Raw genomic sequence first — 17,528 nt, 5'->3', positions numbered from 1 at the left:
AAGACACTGGGTTTTAATTTTATCATCTATATAATGACAAAATTGGACTATGTGGTCTTTTGAGGATCCTTCCAAATCTGGTCCTGTGATCCTAGGAGTCTTTAAAGTCCCTTCTGACTCTAAAACAATGTTCTTAAAAATCTAAATTGTTTTAAATAGTTCGATAATTATATGTCAATATCATTGGTTTCCTTTGTAATCTCATCTATTTTTATGCATTTAAAAACATTCTGAGGAGTCCATTGACTTCACCAGAATGTCAAAGAGGTTCATAACACGCACACACACACACACACACACAAAGAAAGGTTAAGAAGCTCTTCTCTAAAATGCATGATTCTATTATTCTATTATACTCAATTCAAAAATACAATTTTATAAAACAAAAATTAAATTTGTATCATCTACAATAAGAGTATGGTAGAGGAGGGTATGGAATAGTTTAAATTCCTCAAAGAAAAAAATAGTTTGCAACCACACAGTAATCTGGTGATTATTTCATTTATCCACTAACATGTCTGGGGAAAGAAGTACAAGGGCAGAAAGTGTCATCACAGTCAATCAGATCCCTGCTTTTTTATCAATCTGATTTCTTTTTTTTTTATAAATCTGATTTCTTAAAGTACTATGTCCTGTTTCATGACACTTAATGGCTGTGTTGGGTAGATAGTCATTTTGCCCCTGTTTTGAAGGACTAAATAACCTTCCTCTGATCTAGAGATCTGCTCTAGAGCTTGGTTCAAGGAATCCTAGATGAAAGCATTTTATCCTGTACTAAACTCTCTTTGGAATCTCTCCATCCCTACTCTGATCCTTGGGCTCTTGCTTCATAAGCACAAGACCTATAGAAGTGCACACAAAGAAGGCAGCCTTGGAATGATAGGATCTGCTGGTGACCTGGCACCAAAAAAGATGACCTGGCAAATACCTAAGCCATGTCTACATATGTCTATGTATGTCCCCTTTACACTGTCACTAGCTATGGCTTCAACTTGGATTCCTCTGTGTGAGCTGATCTGATTGCGGCCCTGCTCCTAGATCCTAATTGTTATTCCTTGCATGCAGTAGGCAAGATACTCATCTTGCCTGTAAAAATATTCACTGCATGTCTCCAATAGTGGAAGAGAAGCTCCAGACCTCCTACCCTGCCATTCTTCTGGAAGGTCAAGGTCTCAATCAGGAGAACTGAACACAGGTCTTCCCAGGGTAGTTTAATGTGTGAAAGCCAATCAGAAGCAGGGTAGTAACCAGAATAGGCCCAGTTAGGGTGGCAGCTTTGGGGCAAGGACCAGGGGCAGAGAGAAAGTCGGCTTCATTTCTGATCTCTGTTCTCTCTATTCCTTTGGATGATCTTCAAAATAAAAATAAAATGCCGAATTCATCAGGAGACCAGAATTGTGGTCATAGTTTCATTAGCTTTAGAGCCAGAAGAGACCCTGGAAACAATCTCCACAGGTTCTTAATCTTTTGGGGATCTTAGTCCCTTTGGCAGACTGATGAAGTCTTTGGACCTCCTCAGAATAATGCGGTTAAATGAAGAAAATAAAATGAGTAAGATTACAAATGAATCACATTGAAATACAGTTATCAAAATATTTAATAAATAAAATAGTTCACAAATCCCAGGTTAAGAACCACAAGACCAGCTCACCCTTCTCATTTCATAGATGAGAAAATTGAGATCTAGAATGGTAAAGTCCTTTGAGCATAAAGTCACAGCTCCAGGTCTTAGGTCATCTTGATTTGACTCGCATATCAGAGCTCTTTTCTCTCTGGGAAAAGTCTCAGCTCCATGATTTACTGACTGTGGAAACTAGGGTCCATTACATCATCTCCTTGAGTCTCAGCATCTTTATATAGGGTTTAATAGGCTTTATCATAATCCTTGTAAGCACATATAGAAGCATACTATACACTGTCATATACATGCATGAGTGTGCATTTGTGCAAATGTGATATTTATGTCTTCCTATATGTGTGTCACGTGTATGTGTCTTCATTTATCCACAAACTACACCCATGAATGTAAACACATATGAGGGTATGTTTGCAAATAAATGTATAGTGCACATCTATACCTACATAAACATGTGCATTGTTTCTAAACAAATATATGCAAAATATGTATGCACATCAAAGTTCAAAACCTACAAGCAAATTTGCATATGTCTGTATGCATGTGCATATATATTCCTGTGTGAATTTGTATACATATGAAAATGCCTGCATGTGTTTATAGCTATATGCACATGTATAATGTGTCTGTGATTGTGCATTTGTGTGTGTATGTATGTATGTATGTATGTATGTATGTATGTATATGAGTGTGTGCAGGTATGAATGTGAATGAGGCTACACACATGCCTATATGAATTGTACTATGTACACACAAATCCAGGGTACATTGATACACATACATGTGCATTTGTGTGAGTCTCTGTACAGATACATGAGTATACATTGTACATGTCCATGCAACGTAAATAGTTTTGCCTATCTATACACATATACACAGTTTATACTGTGAGGGACTGTATATGAGAGCACTGTAAATTATCTTCACCTGGTGTCCTTGAGCACCAGAGCTTTATCTTACTAAGTGCCATGGGAGTGGGAGTGGGTTAGAGACTGGGGAGGTATTTAAGCACTGGTATAATGGAGACCCTGAGGGGGCAGCTAGGTGGTGCAGTGGATAGAGCACCAGCCCTGCAGTCAGGAGTACCTGACTTCAAATCAGGCCTCAGATACTTAATAATTACCTAGCCATGTGGCCTTGGGCAAGCCACTTAACCCGATTGCCTTGCAAAAACCAAAAAATAAATAAATAAATAAATGAATAAATAAATAAATGAATGAATGAATGAATAAATAAATAAATAAATGAATGAATGAATGAATGAATGAATGAATGATGGAGACCCTGGAGAACTTGGTGCACAAAGGGAAATTTTGTCATCCTTGTCTTCCTTGTCTCCCATTCCTCCAACACTTGCCTGGGGAAAGATTGAGAGAGTCCAGACAGGGACTCAACATATGATGTCTAACAGAGACTCATCATTATACATGTCTACAACACTTATACATGTATATAAACACATTTATACATATACATATGGACACCTAAATGAATGATATAGATTTATATACCTACATATGCATGTATATATTTATGCATATATTTACAAGAACATACACATGTATATAAACATTTTTGTACACATGTGTATGTTCTTGTAAATATATGCATAAATATATACACACAGAGATTTATACACAGATTTATACACATGCACATAAATATAGATATTCTATGCATATTTACTCATATATCTACATGGATAACACATTTATTTATACATGTACATATTCACATATACATGCATGTAATGCATAAATAAATATATATATACATGAGACCTGGGACAAGGGATGAGAAGGAATGGATGGTTTGTCATTTTCACTGGGGAAAAAGGTACTTAAATTAGTGAGATTATAGATCTATCAAAGTACTGAAACATCTCCTTTAGAATCTTATGCAATATTTGACACATATTTTTTTAAAAATGAGTGATAGAGTGGATAGAGAGCTGGCCTTGGAGGCAGGCAGACTGGGATCAAGTCAACTTCCAGCATGTAAATGATCAATGACCTTCTTCAATTATTATAACAACACAACAACAATAGAGAGGCAGCATTTTGCAGTACTTGGAGAGTTGGTCTCAGAACCAGCAAGGGCAGAGTTCAAGTACCATTCCTGACCCATACCGATCATATCATAAAGCCTTCTCACAGCTAGAGGCCTAAGACTACATGTTGGGGGGTGGGGGGAGAAGAAGCTGAATGGTAGAGGGAGTTTCCTCATGAGGGAGTACTTGGTATCAATGAAATCATAATTCCAATACCTTGACCTCTTCTAAATAAATGATAATTAAGGGGTTTAGACTAGAAAATTTCAAAAGACTCTTTCAGCTCTAGTGTCTGGTATTTTAACAAAATCCATTCAGATCTAACATTCTTTCTTTAAATGTCTATAATTCACTATTTTCAAAATTCTAATTCTCCTATTCCATGGTCTAAGTTTTATACTGAACCCAAGTAGAAATGAAATCACTAGACCCTGCAGAAAACCAAATTTTAATATTATCTATGTTTGGTTTTTTTGTTAAATATTTCCCAATTATACTTTAATCTAGTGCCAGCAGCAGGTGTTTAATACCACTAGTCTAAAGGGTTTTGAGAGAGTCATTATTGCTTATTAGAAGCCCTGACTCTATGGGACCTAGAATAAGTTACCTAATTTCTCTGTGCTCTGGGCAGATGCAAGTCTACAAGGATATGTTTCAAAGAAGATAGTGCATTGGAAGAGGAAATTTCCTCCGCTGCTTGTAGTCCCTATTCTTCCGATGCCTTCCGGATCAAAGATTCTATGATTCCTGGCCAATTGTTTCATTTTCTTCTCCCTGATATGCTTCAGTCTCCTCTTAGCTTTGCCCTCCTCTGATCAGCTGGGTCAGGAGAAAGGAAAGGTCTAATTGCCCAGTGAAACAAGAATGATAAAGCAGAAATCCCAACCTCATCGGTTTCCCAGGTTCTCCCACCAATCAGCTTGCCCCCTCCCAACTCTCCATGCTGTGCTCTTGCTACCATCTGCAGTCCCAGCTCTCAATCCAAGATATTTCTAAACCACATAAAACGATTCATTTGCATAAAGTAATTGCTCAGTGCTTCTTTTAAAGGGACATGTTTAAAGATTATAGCAACAGGGGGAAAAATACAACTTCACTATCATCTGTGACCAAACAGGCAGCCAGGGGGCAAAACCACATATTTTGGATGCAAATCTCACAAAAGCTCAAAGAAGGAATTTTTGAAGACATTTTTTTATAGCTATAGCTGCTAGGATGGTGCAAAGCCATTGTTTTTCCACCCTTTAACCAGGAATAAACCCTGACCCAGAACAAACTACCCTAGATTGCTGACTCCAAAACTGAAACCAAATAGTGATTTTTCACTGAACCATGAACAGAGCCAAAGGTTTTCTTTCTAGTGAGCTAGTTTAACTGGGACTGAGTTCATGTGTTTCAGAGGAATTGGCTCTAAATTCAAAGATGGTGAATGCTGTTTCTGTCCAATGAATCATCTATAAAGCATATGGTGTAGTGCTTGGAACATACTTTAATAAATGCTTGTCCTCCTTACCCTTTTCTTCTGTCTCAAGCTGGGTCACCTTGAGTAAACAGCAAGCTCCCTGGAGGGCTTCTCATTTGCAAAATAGGATTTGATTTGTTGATCTCAAAGTTTCTTTCCCAATCTGAAGGTCTAACATTCTCCCATCCTTAGGGGGGAAAAAAAGCTAAGGAAATCATAAGAACTTATTTGGATCTGTAATTAACTATTTCTCCAGTTGTGTTGCTCTCAACCTCATCCATCCTGTGGAACTCTCATTCACTTTCTCCCCCAAATCCCCCTTAGCTAAGCATACAAGAAGACTTCTTTAGGTTCCTTTAAAATCTTGAGGTAGGTAACTTATTATCTCCATTTTATAATTGAGGAAAATGAGACAAACAGTCATTAAATGACTTGCCCTTAGTTACACAGTTAGTAAATGTCTAAGTAAATTTGAAAACAGGTCTTCCTAACTAAAGATCCAGTGCTCTGGTCAGTAAGCCATTTAGTTGCATCCTTGTGTCATTTGTTCTTAATATACTATGAGGCAGATCATGAAACGGTATTATTTCAATCTTACAAATAAGGAAACTGGGACTTAGAAATGAAGTAACCTATTCCAGGTCACACAGCTATTGACCAGTGAGCAGATCTAGGTAATGCAATAGATAGAGTACAGGACCTGGAGTCAGGAGGACCTGAGTTCAAATGCCATCTCAGATACTTAACCAACTGTATAAACTGAGCAAGTCACTTAACCTCTCAGCCTGAGTTTCTTCATTTATAAAATGAAAATAATAAAAGCACCCACCTCACAGTGTTCTGGAGAGGATTAAATAAGTTATTCTATATAAAGTATTTCTTTTCAAAACTCAAAGCACACACATACACACACACACACACACACATATATATACTATACATAGTTAATTTTAAATTTTTTATTTTTCTTCATATTGCTTTAATGATATGTGCTTTGCAAAACTTTAAGCTAGCTAGAATGAATTTTAAAGCATGTATTATATACTATATAGAAAATACAAGGCTAAGCTCTTAGGACACAAATAGAATGCAGAGACAGCTTCTCTTCTCAAGGACTTCACATTCCAATTAGAGACATACATAAAGGGAAGATTTCATCTGTGAGGCAGATGAAAAGTACCATGGTCCTTAGGATCCAGGAGCAAAGCCTGTAGTAGTAATATAGCACCTTGAATACCATTTCCATTGATAGAACTGTCTCCGTTTCTGATGCTGTCACTTTCAGCAGTGGTAAAATCTTTAGTGTTCAGGTCTTTCTACTTTAGGCGTCTTCATCATTGTGGCTGCTGAGGAAGCAAAAGGCTGTAGCACCCAAAGAAGCAATCACCAGGTCATATCTCCACAGGACATGTTTCCGTTGATGATAGCTACAGGTTCCCTTGTTCCCTTAAATATTGAGGGTGAGGGATGGGGCCAAGGTTTTTTCCTACTCTACCATACTGTTTCTCTCTTTTTCTCACCCTTTCTGCCCTGTATTTTTGAGATGGGAATGATGCATTGATCTTAGAAACCTCAATCTGTATTCCAATATCACCTCTAGCATAGATGATCCCTGAGGGCTTGGATTAGTCACTTCTACTTCAGTTTCCTCCTTTGTAAAATAGGATAATAAAATCAGCCCCTTCACTTGGTAGCTAGAATTACATTGTAAATGGAGAGTACTGTGTAAGATGAATTATTATTTTAAAACTTCCAGAACAACCATCAGTGACTTGCTGAACCAAAAAAGAATCAACCTGCCACCAACTTGGTAATGAACTTGACAGCTGATCTTCAAACAAGACGCCTCCTTTCCATCTCCAGGTCCTAAAACTTTGGCAATTCCATAAAACATGCCATAAGCAACTTGGGTTCCACTGGCATAGCCTCTGAAAATGCAGGGATACCTCCATACCCAACAAGGAACATTTCAATGTGTATTTGCTAAATATGCCCTAAAGACCATGAGATTGTTCCATCTGACTGGAAGCAGAAACTTCCTGAGTATTTTATCTCTCCCATTAGAATGTGAGCTGTATGAGAGCAAGAACTTTTGTCTTACTTTTTTTCTATCTGTATCTCCAACACTTAGACCTGTGCTTTGCTTAATAAAATGCTTTTTAATTAATTTACTGGCAGTCTAGTTTTCTTTTTGTTTTTTTGCAAGGCAATGGGGTTAACTGGATTGCCCAAGGCCACACAGCTAGGTAATTATTAAGTGTCTGAGGCTGGATTTGAACTCAGGTACTCCTAACTCCAGGGCCAGGGCTCTATCCACTGCGCCACCTAGCTGCCCCCAGCCTAGTTTTCAACCTCCATTACCTTATTCATAAAACGGGGATGAAAATAATGTCTAACTCACAAGATTAAAGAAAGAATCAAATTAGATTAAAAAATGTGTGTGTGTGTGTGTGTGTGTGTGTGTGTGTGTGTGTGTGTGTGTGTGTGTGTGCATACACAGGGCAGCTAGGCACTTTGGATAGAGCAAGGAGCCTGAAGTCAAGAAGACCTGAGTTCAAAACCAACCTTAAACACTATCTATTTGTATGTTCCTGGGCAAGTCACTTAACCCTGTTTGCCTGTTCCTCATCTGAAAAATAAACTGGAGAAGTCTGTCAAAAAAAGTTCAGATAGGGTCACAAAGAGTTGGACACAGCTGAAATAATTGAACAACAGCAATACATACATACATACATACATACATACATACATACAAACATATATACAAATGTGTGTAGATAGCTGCTAAAAGTTTTGCAAACCTAAAAGAACTATATAAATCTTAGCTCTTCTTGTTATTTCCAGATCTTAGTTTAGTAGTCCCATTATCAAAGCAGGCCCTTAATAAATACTTGTTGAATCAACTTCGATTGGGATTAGAGTCACTGCAAGAGAACTTCAGTGGAGAAATATGAATTCTGATTATATTGCATTGTTGCTTCATTTGGGCAAGCCTCTCTTGAAAAAAAAGGTGTGAACTACATCACATATTATACAATATATAATCCTTCCACAATACTATTCACCATACAAGATGTTGTCAGAGAACAGAAATCTTCTTAATGAATTAAATTTCATCACCAGATCAAAGTGAAAGCTGTGTCAAAATTTTAGTCAGGAAAAAAAGTGAGTCTAGAAGAAAAAAGGGAAGTTGGCAAAAAGAGGTATTTAATCATAAATGAAACAATTCACATTCCAAAAATAAATACTACCCTCTTCTTGGGAACATTGAAGAAACACTTCTTGTGTAGGCATAAGTTCAACTACATGGTTTTGGAGTCCTTTTTGACCTTAGAATCTCTGAGTCTCAGACAAGGGACACAACAAAGCATGATAGAGAGAACTCTGGACTGTGAATCAGCAGAATTAAGTTTGAATTCTTGTTTAGCAATTTTCTTTCAATGTGTCATTAGTAAGTCATTTTACCTCTGAGTCCCACTTGCTTTCTATATAAAATAAAAGATTGCAATAAATGACCTATAAATGCAAAGGGCACAGTAAGAATTTAATAAATATTTATTTAATTGTCTTTTTTAGTGGATTGGTTGAAAAAGAACTAGAATTCAGGTCTTAGGTCTATTGGTTCAATGTTTATTCCTTAATACACTTTGAAACAAATAACATAGCAGAAATAGCAACTACAACTCAAACTGTTAGAACTATTGGCTCTGAAAGTACTTCTGGAGGGCATGAATGCCTTTTATGTAGACACACCTGGGTTGGACAGAGTATTGGACTTGAAGTCATGGAGAGCTGTTCAAATCTTTTTTTTAATTTGTTTTATTTTCAATTCACAGAACAAAGAAAATATTTCTATGACACAGTACAATAAAAAAGATGATTGTTCAAGACATTTACTATCCATAGATGGGCAAGTCAGCCAGGCAACAAGCATTTCTTAAGGATTTAGTACGTTAGGCACTGTGCTAAGTAATAGAGATACAAAGAAAGGCAAAAAGAACCAAAAAAAATTTTTTAAACCACATCCTTGCTCTCAGGGAGTGCACATTCTAATAAAGAGAGACAATCTAAATTTTCAGGTGCATATAAAATATATAGAGTATATGAGTGCAATTTAAAAGGAGAAGACTTAGAGAAACAAAACAACTCTTGGAGAACATGAGATTTGAGTTGAGTTTAAAAAAAAAAAACAGAAAGTTAAGAGGCAAAGATAAAGGGGCAAAAAATTCCAAGTATGGGGGAATTGCCAAAGGAAAGAAGGAGATAGTGTCATGTTTAGGAAACTTCACATACTGTAGTATAGCTACAGAAGAATTAGGTATCAGTTTCCTCATCTGTAAAATGGAAATAATAATAACACCTGCATCTTCCAACCTATCTAGGCTATTATGAGGGGAAAAAAATGAGTCAATAACATAAAGCACTTTACAAACATTGAATTGCTATATAAATCACTATTATTCTTATTATTGCTATTACTTTTCCTTTGGCTACTATTATTATTACTACTACTATCACTATTACTGACACCAAGTAGGACTGTCCCAGGCAGACAACTCTCTATATTTCTCTTCAAAATCTCCAACTCCTTGTTGTTAAGTTCAAGGGTACTACAGTTTAAAAACAGTAAGAAAGTTATTTCTCTTATCTTATCATTTTCTCTTATCATTATCTTATTGCTTTTACTCTCAGTGGAAACTCAACAGCTGCCTCCCTTTCCCCACCAGCACCACCATCACTACCACTACCACCCACATAATATCCATTCACATATTTGAGGATTGTTGGTAGTTTCTGTATTTCAGTCTCATCTTCTCAGACTCTGGTTCATTAAGTCTGATTAATTATATTTTCCCTTAATGGATTGCAACCCTTGGACTAAGAATATTAACTTTTGTTTTTAATTGTGTTATGGGCTTCAAGAGCAAGTATAAGATCCTTGGCAATAGACAATGGTGGTTAGTTCAACTGACTAGAGTATAGTTCTAGAAAAGCTAAATTCAATAGTTCTTTCCCTTCACTGACAAATTATTATCTATCTCACAGCCACAGGCTCTGCTACTACTACTAATAATGTCATTGACTAAAATATAATATATATATAAGTATATTAAGGTTCCTAGGAATCTGTCACTGTGCTAAGCAATTTACTATTATTATCTCATTTGATCCTCATAACAACCTTGGGAGGTAAGTGCTGTTATGATCTCCATTTTACAGATGAAGAAACTGAGGCAGAGATTAAGTGATTTGCCCAAGGTCACACAGCTAGTATCTAAAGAGAGACTTGTTTTTCCTGGCTCTGCTTGATATTCTGTCCACTGTATTTCCTAGCTGTCTCATAATGCCTGTGAACCTTCCAAATTCAGATCATTTATTACAAGAGAACAGAGATATATGCAGGTTGGTTCAGATAAGCCCATCCTGCTTACTAGGAAAACACATCTAAAGATAGAACTGATGGTGTATGTGTAGGACGAAATTTTTCTGCAGTACCATTCATCGTTTCAGTCTTACTTTGAACTACTTCCTTTCACAAACTCTCCAGTCTATGGTCCTACCAAAGCGGCCTGAAAGCTGTTCCTGGAAATCAGTATTGCCTTTCCCCACCTCTAAGCATTTACCCAAGGCATCCCCCAAGGCTAGAATGCATCCTTTTCAAGTAGCTTCCTTAGGAATGCTGTGTCTGAGAGTGTTTAATCTCTCTTCCTTCAAGACTTCAAGATTTCCTTGGTGTGTCTCCCTTCTCTCTCTCTCTCTCTCTCTCTCTCTCTCTCTCTCTCTCTCTCTCTCTCTCTCTCTCTCTCAGAATTTGCAGGTAAAGAACTGATATGACCATAAGCAAATGGGCTTATGAAAGTCTCTCCACCAGTGCCTTTGTTCTTGATTATCCATCAACCCTGGGCATGCCCACCCAGTCCTTTAGACCACCTCAGCAGCCAAAGTCTAATCCCTAAAGAGAACAAAGTTACTACTGGAGGTGAGATTCAAGGTGACACAAGATCACAGCTCCACCAAGGGAGACACTAGATAAGGATCATTTCAACAGTTGGCCTACCCTGCTCCATAGGGGTCTCAGAAATTTCATTTGTTTTCTCTATTAATGAAGTCTCCTCCCTAGTTCTGACTCCAATTTAATTCATTTATAAAATAGTTTTATTACTATGTCCTTTTTACAGTTTATACCCCAGTGAGGGGATAGCACAGTATAAAATTACATCTATACTGATTCAGTTCAACAAATAAATTCCCACCAGGCAGAAGCAATTGTGGATATGAAGATGAAAAGTTCAATTCATTTTAATTATATTCTATTTATTTCAACTCAACAAATATTTTTTAAATTACCTGTTATCTGTCAACCACTGTGTTAGAGGTTAAAACAAACAGACAAGCAAAAAATGAAAAGACCCTGCCTTTAATGAGTTTACAGTTTATCAGTAGCAAACAGTAAGAAAACAAATAAGTGAGGCAGTTAGATGATGCAGTGAGATAAATCACTATAGATCAATGGGTTTAGGAGAGTCACTTACCTCTGTTTGCCTCAGTCTTTTCAATCTGTAAAATGAGTTAGAGAAGGAAATGAAAAGCCACTACAGTATCTTTGTCAAGAAAACCCCAAATGGAGTCATGAAGAGTCAGACACAGCTGAAATAACTGAACAGCAATAAAAGTAGATGAGTAACTATATTCAATATAAAATTTGGAGGAACAGCACAAACCATTGTGGAGAAGATCAGGAAAGACTTCTTGTAGGGCATTACACTTGAACTAAGTTTTGAATGGAATTAGGGATTCCAAGAAGTAAAGAGAAAGAGAAAGAACATCCAAAGCCTAGGGACATTGTGGAGGATTAAATGTCATGAATGAGAATTATCAAAATGATTAGTCCCCATTCCAAAGAAGTTTCTAATTAAATGTTATTCAGTCATTTTTAAGCATATCTAATCCTTCAAGATTCTATTTGGGGTTTTGTGGCAAAGATATTTAAATGGCTCACCATTTCCTTCACCAATTCATTTTATAGATAAGGAAACTGAGGCAAATAGAGTTAAATGACCTACTCAGGTTTATACAACTTGTATGAATCTGAGTCTTGAACAAAGAAAGATGAGTCTTCCTGACTCCAGAACCAGTACTCATCCACTGTACCACCTAGTTTTATTAAATTAACAATGATTTAATAAATTAAATCAGAAAATATAATGGAGATGCAAAAAAAAAGTAATATTCAAAGTAGAACGTGATAGGACAGAAAAGAGATCCAAGGGAAAATATTTCTTGGTAAATTTGAGGGAGTTAACGGAGGTATTAATGAAGTCTTCAAAGAGTAGCTAGAACCCGAGCTTATCTTTAAACAATCTTTTAAATTTGAATAAATTAGACCATAAAGTTGATTGAGAGAATGATGGAAGGCATCAGTAAACTATATGAGTAAGCACACAGAGGTAAAAAAGTTCAGGAATAAAAACCTCAGTTGATATGCATGGATTAAAAACAGGGTAATGGAAGAGGTTTGGTTGGGACCTAATTAATGCTAAATTTAGCTAGGACCAAATCATGGAGGGACTCAGAGTGAAGTCAAGGAGGCTAGGCTTGGTTTGGTAGGTTACAGGGTGCCAATTCTGACTTAAAGCCAGGGATAACATGATCCCATGCTGTACCTTGAAAGATTTCATTTCTGACACCAGTCTTTAGTGTCTTGCTTAGGAACTGGTCTAGGTAGAGATGCCCAGTCAAGAAACATGTATTAAGTACCAAATGGATCAATTTGAAGAATAAAAATCCATTAAACAAAAGAGACAGAAAGACAGAGAGAGACAGTGACAGTAACAGAGAAAGAAAGGGAAATTAAATAAATGAGCTTCCTCAAATTCAGGCTATCTGGAAATAAACCCTGCCTAAAATACAGTCATTTCACAATTCATTATAAATCAAAAAAAAAAAAAAAAAAAAAAGAAGGTGCCAATTCTCTAAGGGCTTCATATGTTAATGTTGATTTGGTTTTTGTTTTATTGGGCTTTTTGATTGAACTTTTGGTTCATTTGCTAAAAATTCATTTCTTGTTCATGCTCTTAGACAAGTATATTTTCAGGTTAGCTTACTAATAATGAATATAGGACTGGAAACCCCCCACTGACTCTCTCCTCCGGCTGACACACCACAGGTTACTTAGGATAGCAAACTGGTGACAAGGGCAGAGAAATCCAATTTGAATAACTATCTCACAAGGTTGTAAAGGGAAACTCTAGGGGGAACCTCTGCCTAGGAGCCCTCACAGAGATCTACCACCATGTGAAATAGCTGAGGGGGTGACATGAGATTTCCACTCCAGTTGTGTCATTGATTGAGAAAAACACACCTCTTGGGGTTTATGCACAGGAAGTAGAGCAAACACAGTGACATGTAGGTGGAGTGTTCAGGGCTTTCCTGACCCTTTCCTGTCTTTGACAAGTTTTTGCTTTTACTGGAATGCTGAGGATAGATTCAAATGGAACAATAATAACATGTAAAAAAAATCCGGTAGAAAAAGTGTCTGTGATTGTCTCAGTTCTGGAAACTATAGGTTCATTCATTCATTAATTCATTCATTCAATAAACACCAGTTAAACACATTCTGTCTCTAGTTTCTCTTTCCAAGATGATGACACATTTTCCTCCCTTGTTCATGTATGGAGATTGTAACCTCCTTAAGTACACTTATCAAGGGAGACAGATCAAAACTCAGGCCAACAGCTTCCTTTTTATCTGACCTGGTTCTTAGGGTCTGGATTATTGGTGTAGCCCTACTTCTTAAAAGTCACAATTTGAGGGTGCAAGAAGCCCATAATGTTTGTCAAACTGACTTTCCTGATTTTTGCATGCATGGTATTTCATCTCCAGCTCCTATGCTTTTTACTTGATGTGTGTCCCATCCCTAGAATTCTCTTTCTTCTCACCTCTGCCTCTTGGAACCCTTATCTCCTTCTCCTGTTTAGATCAGGGGTCTCCTCCTACATATGACTTTTTCTAATGACTAAAGATCGTAGTACTACCCGCTCTCTAGTAGTTATCTTCTATTTCTTTCATATGTTGTTGTTCAGGCGTTTCAGTCATGACCAACTCTTTAGGATTCCATTTGGGGTTTTCTTGGCAAAGATATTGGAGTGGTTTGCCATTTCCTTCTCCAGCTCATTTTACAGATGAAAAAACTGAGGCACACAGTATTAAGTGACTTGTCCAGGGCCACCCAGCCACTAAGTGTCTGAGGCCAGATTTGAACTAACAAAGATGAATCTCTAGCCCTGGAACTCTATCCTTCACAGCACTTAGCTGCCTTATTCTGAACACCTTCCATATTTAGTCACCTATGTACATATTGTCTTTCCTGGTAGAAAATAAGGTCCTCAGGAGCACAACATGTTTCAGTTTTGTCATTTTATAACCCAAGACACTAATATATTAGGGGCAAATTTAATGCTTGCTAAGTTGAATTATATATATTTTATATAACAGAATGTGTTTGATAAGATGAATTGAACATATTTTATATAGCAAATGCTTGTTAGGTTGAACTGAATATAGTGTATAGCATGATAAATGTTTGTTAAGTCATATTGAATATATACAACACATAACATCATATATATTTAAGTTGCCAATCTAAAGATTGGCAAAAGATCCATCAAACACCAGAGAAAAGATGGAGAAATTGAGGTGAGATACAATATAGGGGAAGGGGAGGGAGTGGTGAGGGAGATAAATATAAAATGGAATGAAATGATTCCTGCCTTTAGAGGTCTACATACATACATTATGCTCCATGTCTGGAGCAAGATCCTTCCATTCTTATGTCTCCTGAAGTCTACCTCTTCTTTCAAGGGCTAGTTAGTGTCACCTCTAGGTCTTCTACAGTTATCTTGACTTTTCTCCTCCAACTAGACTCTGATGACTCCTGAGGAGAGAGTGAGGCTGATTAATTTGCTCAGTTCTGCCTCACTCATATCTAACTCACACACAAGTTGAGTTATCATCCTCATGTTATCATCTGTCCTCTTTAAGCAAGAACAATGAAATATCACCTCCTCCAAGATGCCTTCCTTGATTTCCTCCACCCAGAACTAATTTTCCTCCTTCTATCATCCATTTCTGAACACACTCTCCTATTGTAACTTGTATGATTTTTATTTATCAATCAACAAACATTTTAAATATATAATATTTTCCAGAGACTATGCTAGGTACTGAAAAGAAAAGAAATCAAATGAAAAATCCCTGCCCTCAAGGAGGCAGTGTGTACATATATAAATATATGACAAATAAATACGAGACAAGAAGAAAGTAGCAAGTGGGGAACATCAGGTAAGGCCACCTGAGCTCTGTAGGAAACTAGGGAGTCCCATGGCCCAAAGGGAGGCAGGAAAATATTCCAGGCATGGAAAACAGCCAGTATAAAGACAGAGACAGCCAATTAGATAGAGTTTTGATCTGGCTCCCTTGATAAGCATACTTGAAAATCTTGAGGCCTTGTTCCTCTGTTGAGGAAGCTCCAATTTCCATACATGCTGTTGCTATGTGAGCAACAGCAAGAAGACCATTTTGACTGAATTGAACAGTATGTGAAAAGGGAATAATGGAAAATAGAAAGACTTTAAATGTCAAAAAGAGGCATATATTTGATCTTAGAAGCTATAGGGAGCCCCTTGGAGTTAGGGAATTAAGAATATCACTCAGACAGTTGTATGGAATATTGAGTGGAGACGGGGAGAAATTTGAGGAAGGGAAAGCAATTAGAAGAACAAGAGCAATATGCTAGATAAGACGCTATAAAGATCTGAACTAGATCCAGGAACATGTGAATAAAGAAAAGTGGCAAGAGAGCGATTTGGTCTTTGTGTATTTATTTATCTACTAAATGTTCCCAACGTGCCTCATTGTGATGTGGAGATGATCCTGTTTTCTCAGAGGCTGTATCCTTGGAGTTCAAGTGGGAAATCAGTCAATTGGCCGATCAAAAAGGATTTATTCAGTGTCTACTATATGCCAAACATTGGTCAGACACTGAGGACACATAGACAAAAAGTAAAACAACCCCTGCTTGCAAGGGGTTTAAATTCTAATGGAGGAGACAAGTATATGTATATAGATAAAAGATATACATAGACAAAATTATTTATAGCAGCTCTTTTCATAGTGGCCAAAAAATGAAAACAAAAGTCTGCCCACCTATTAGAAAATGGCTAAACAAATTATGGTATACAACTTAATTGTTCCATAAGAAATGATGAAAAGGACATTTTCAGCAGAAACAAGGAAGGGCCTTTATGAACTAGTACAGAGTGAAGTAAGCAGAAGTAGGAGTGTAATTTATGCAATGACTACAGCAATTTAGAGAAAATATCCTTAAAAATGGGAGACATTAGGAAAGGCTTCCTGACTGCCCTGAAAAAGTTTAGGACTCTGATCCATACGGTGTTAAACAATTCAATTAGTCTAGAGGATTAAAGATGAAACATGCCTCTTCCCTTCTGCCAGAAAGGAGATGGAATTAAAATAAAAATGAGGCATCCATTTTTTAACATACCCAATATGAGTATTTGGTTTTGATATATGATATGTATGTTATGAAAATTTTATTTTTCACTTTTTATTGTTCAGTTGTGAATGGTCAGAGGAAGAAAATTTTAAAATGCCTATAAAAAATTAATTAAAATAAAATATATAGAGCATAAATATAAAGAGAATACAAATACATTCTAGTATGAAGATGTTGCTTGAACTATGTCCAATGGATAGGTAGCTAGCTAGTAGGTAAATCTATAGATGACAGACAGAGAAATACATAGATAGATAGAAAGATACATACATACATACATACATAAATAGAGAGAGAGGAGAGAGATAGTGTGTGTGTGTGTGTGTGTGTGTGTGTGAGAGAGAGAGAGAGAGAGAGAGAGAGAGAGAGATGACCAGTTTCATTTTTCATCCTTTTATTCTCAGAATCTTGCCCAAATGTCTTACAAATAGAATGTGCTAAATAAATGTCTGTTAAAAGTAGTGGAATGTACATTGACCTAGAAGTCAGAAAGCCTAGATTCTACTCCTAGGTTATTTTAATTAATTATTTCCTCCCCTGAACACTTCTTGAAGGATCATCCTTCAAAAACAATCTTTAATTAATTTCTTCTACTTATTCTCCAAATGTATGGATGCTGGGAAAGTAGTGAATATGGACTTGATATGGTACACGCCCATAAAGTATTTTCAATCTAATTGAAGGAAGATAAAGAGTATAATGAAGATAGGACAAGTAGATGCTCAGAATAGATATGTAATGAATGTAAATAGTAATTATGACAATATCCTGAATTGGAAAGTTAAATTGTTGACTGTTTAGAATA

At 36.7% G+C, this 17,528-nt stretch overlaps 1 long non-coding RNA gene across 2 annotated transcripts in view; it reads right to left on the bottom strand.

Moving 5' to 3' along the window:
* LOC141503172 (uncharacterized) overlaps positions 1–15,078 on the bottom strand; it is a 137,792-nt gene extending 122,714 nt beyond the window's left edge. The window contains exon 1 of one of the 2 annotated variants that reach the window (XR_012472777.1): positions 14,941–15,078. This is a non-coding gene — a long non-coding RNA (uncharacterized LOC141503172). Of the gene's footprint in view, positions 1–5,199; positions 5,478–14,940 lie in introns of those variants that run through there. The other variant, XR_012472778.1, reaches the window with a different exon arrangement.
* Positions 15,079–17,528: the final 2,450 nt, after the last annotated feature.

The sequence above is a fragment of the Macrotis lagotis genome, chromosome X (assembly GCF_037893015.1).
Source record: "Macrotis lagotis isolate mMagLag1 chromosome X, bilby.v1.9.chrom.fasta, whole genome shotgun sequence".
Lineage (NCBI taxonomy): Eukaryota > Metazoa > Chordata > Mammalia > Peramelemorphia > Peramelidae > Macrotis > Macrotis lagotis.
This window is presented reverse-complemented; position numbering and strand designations above follow the sequence as displayed.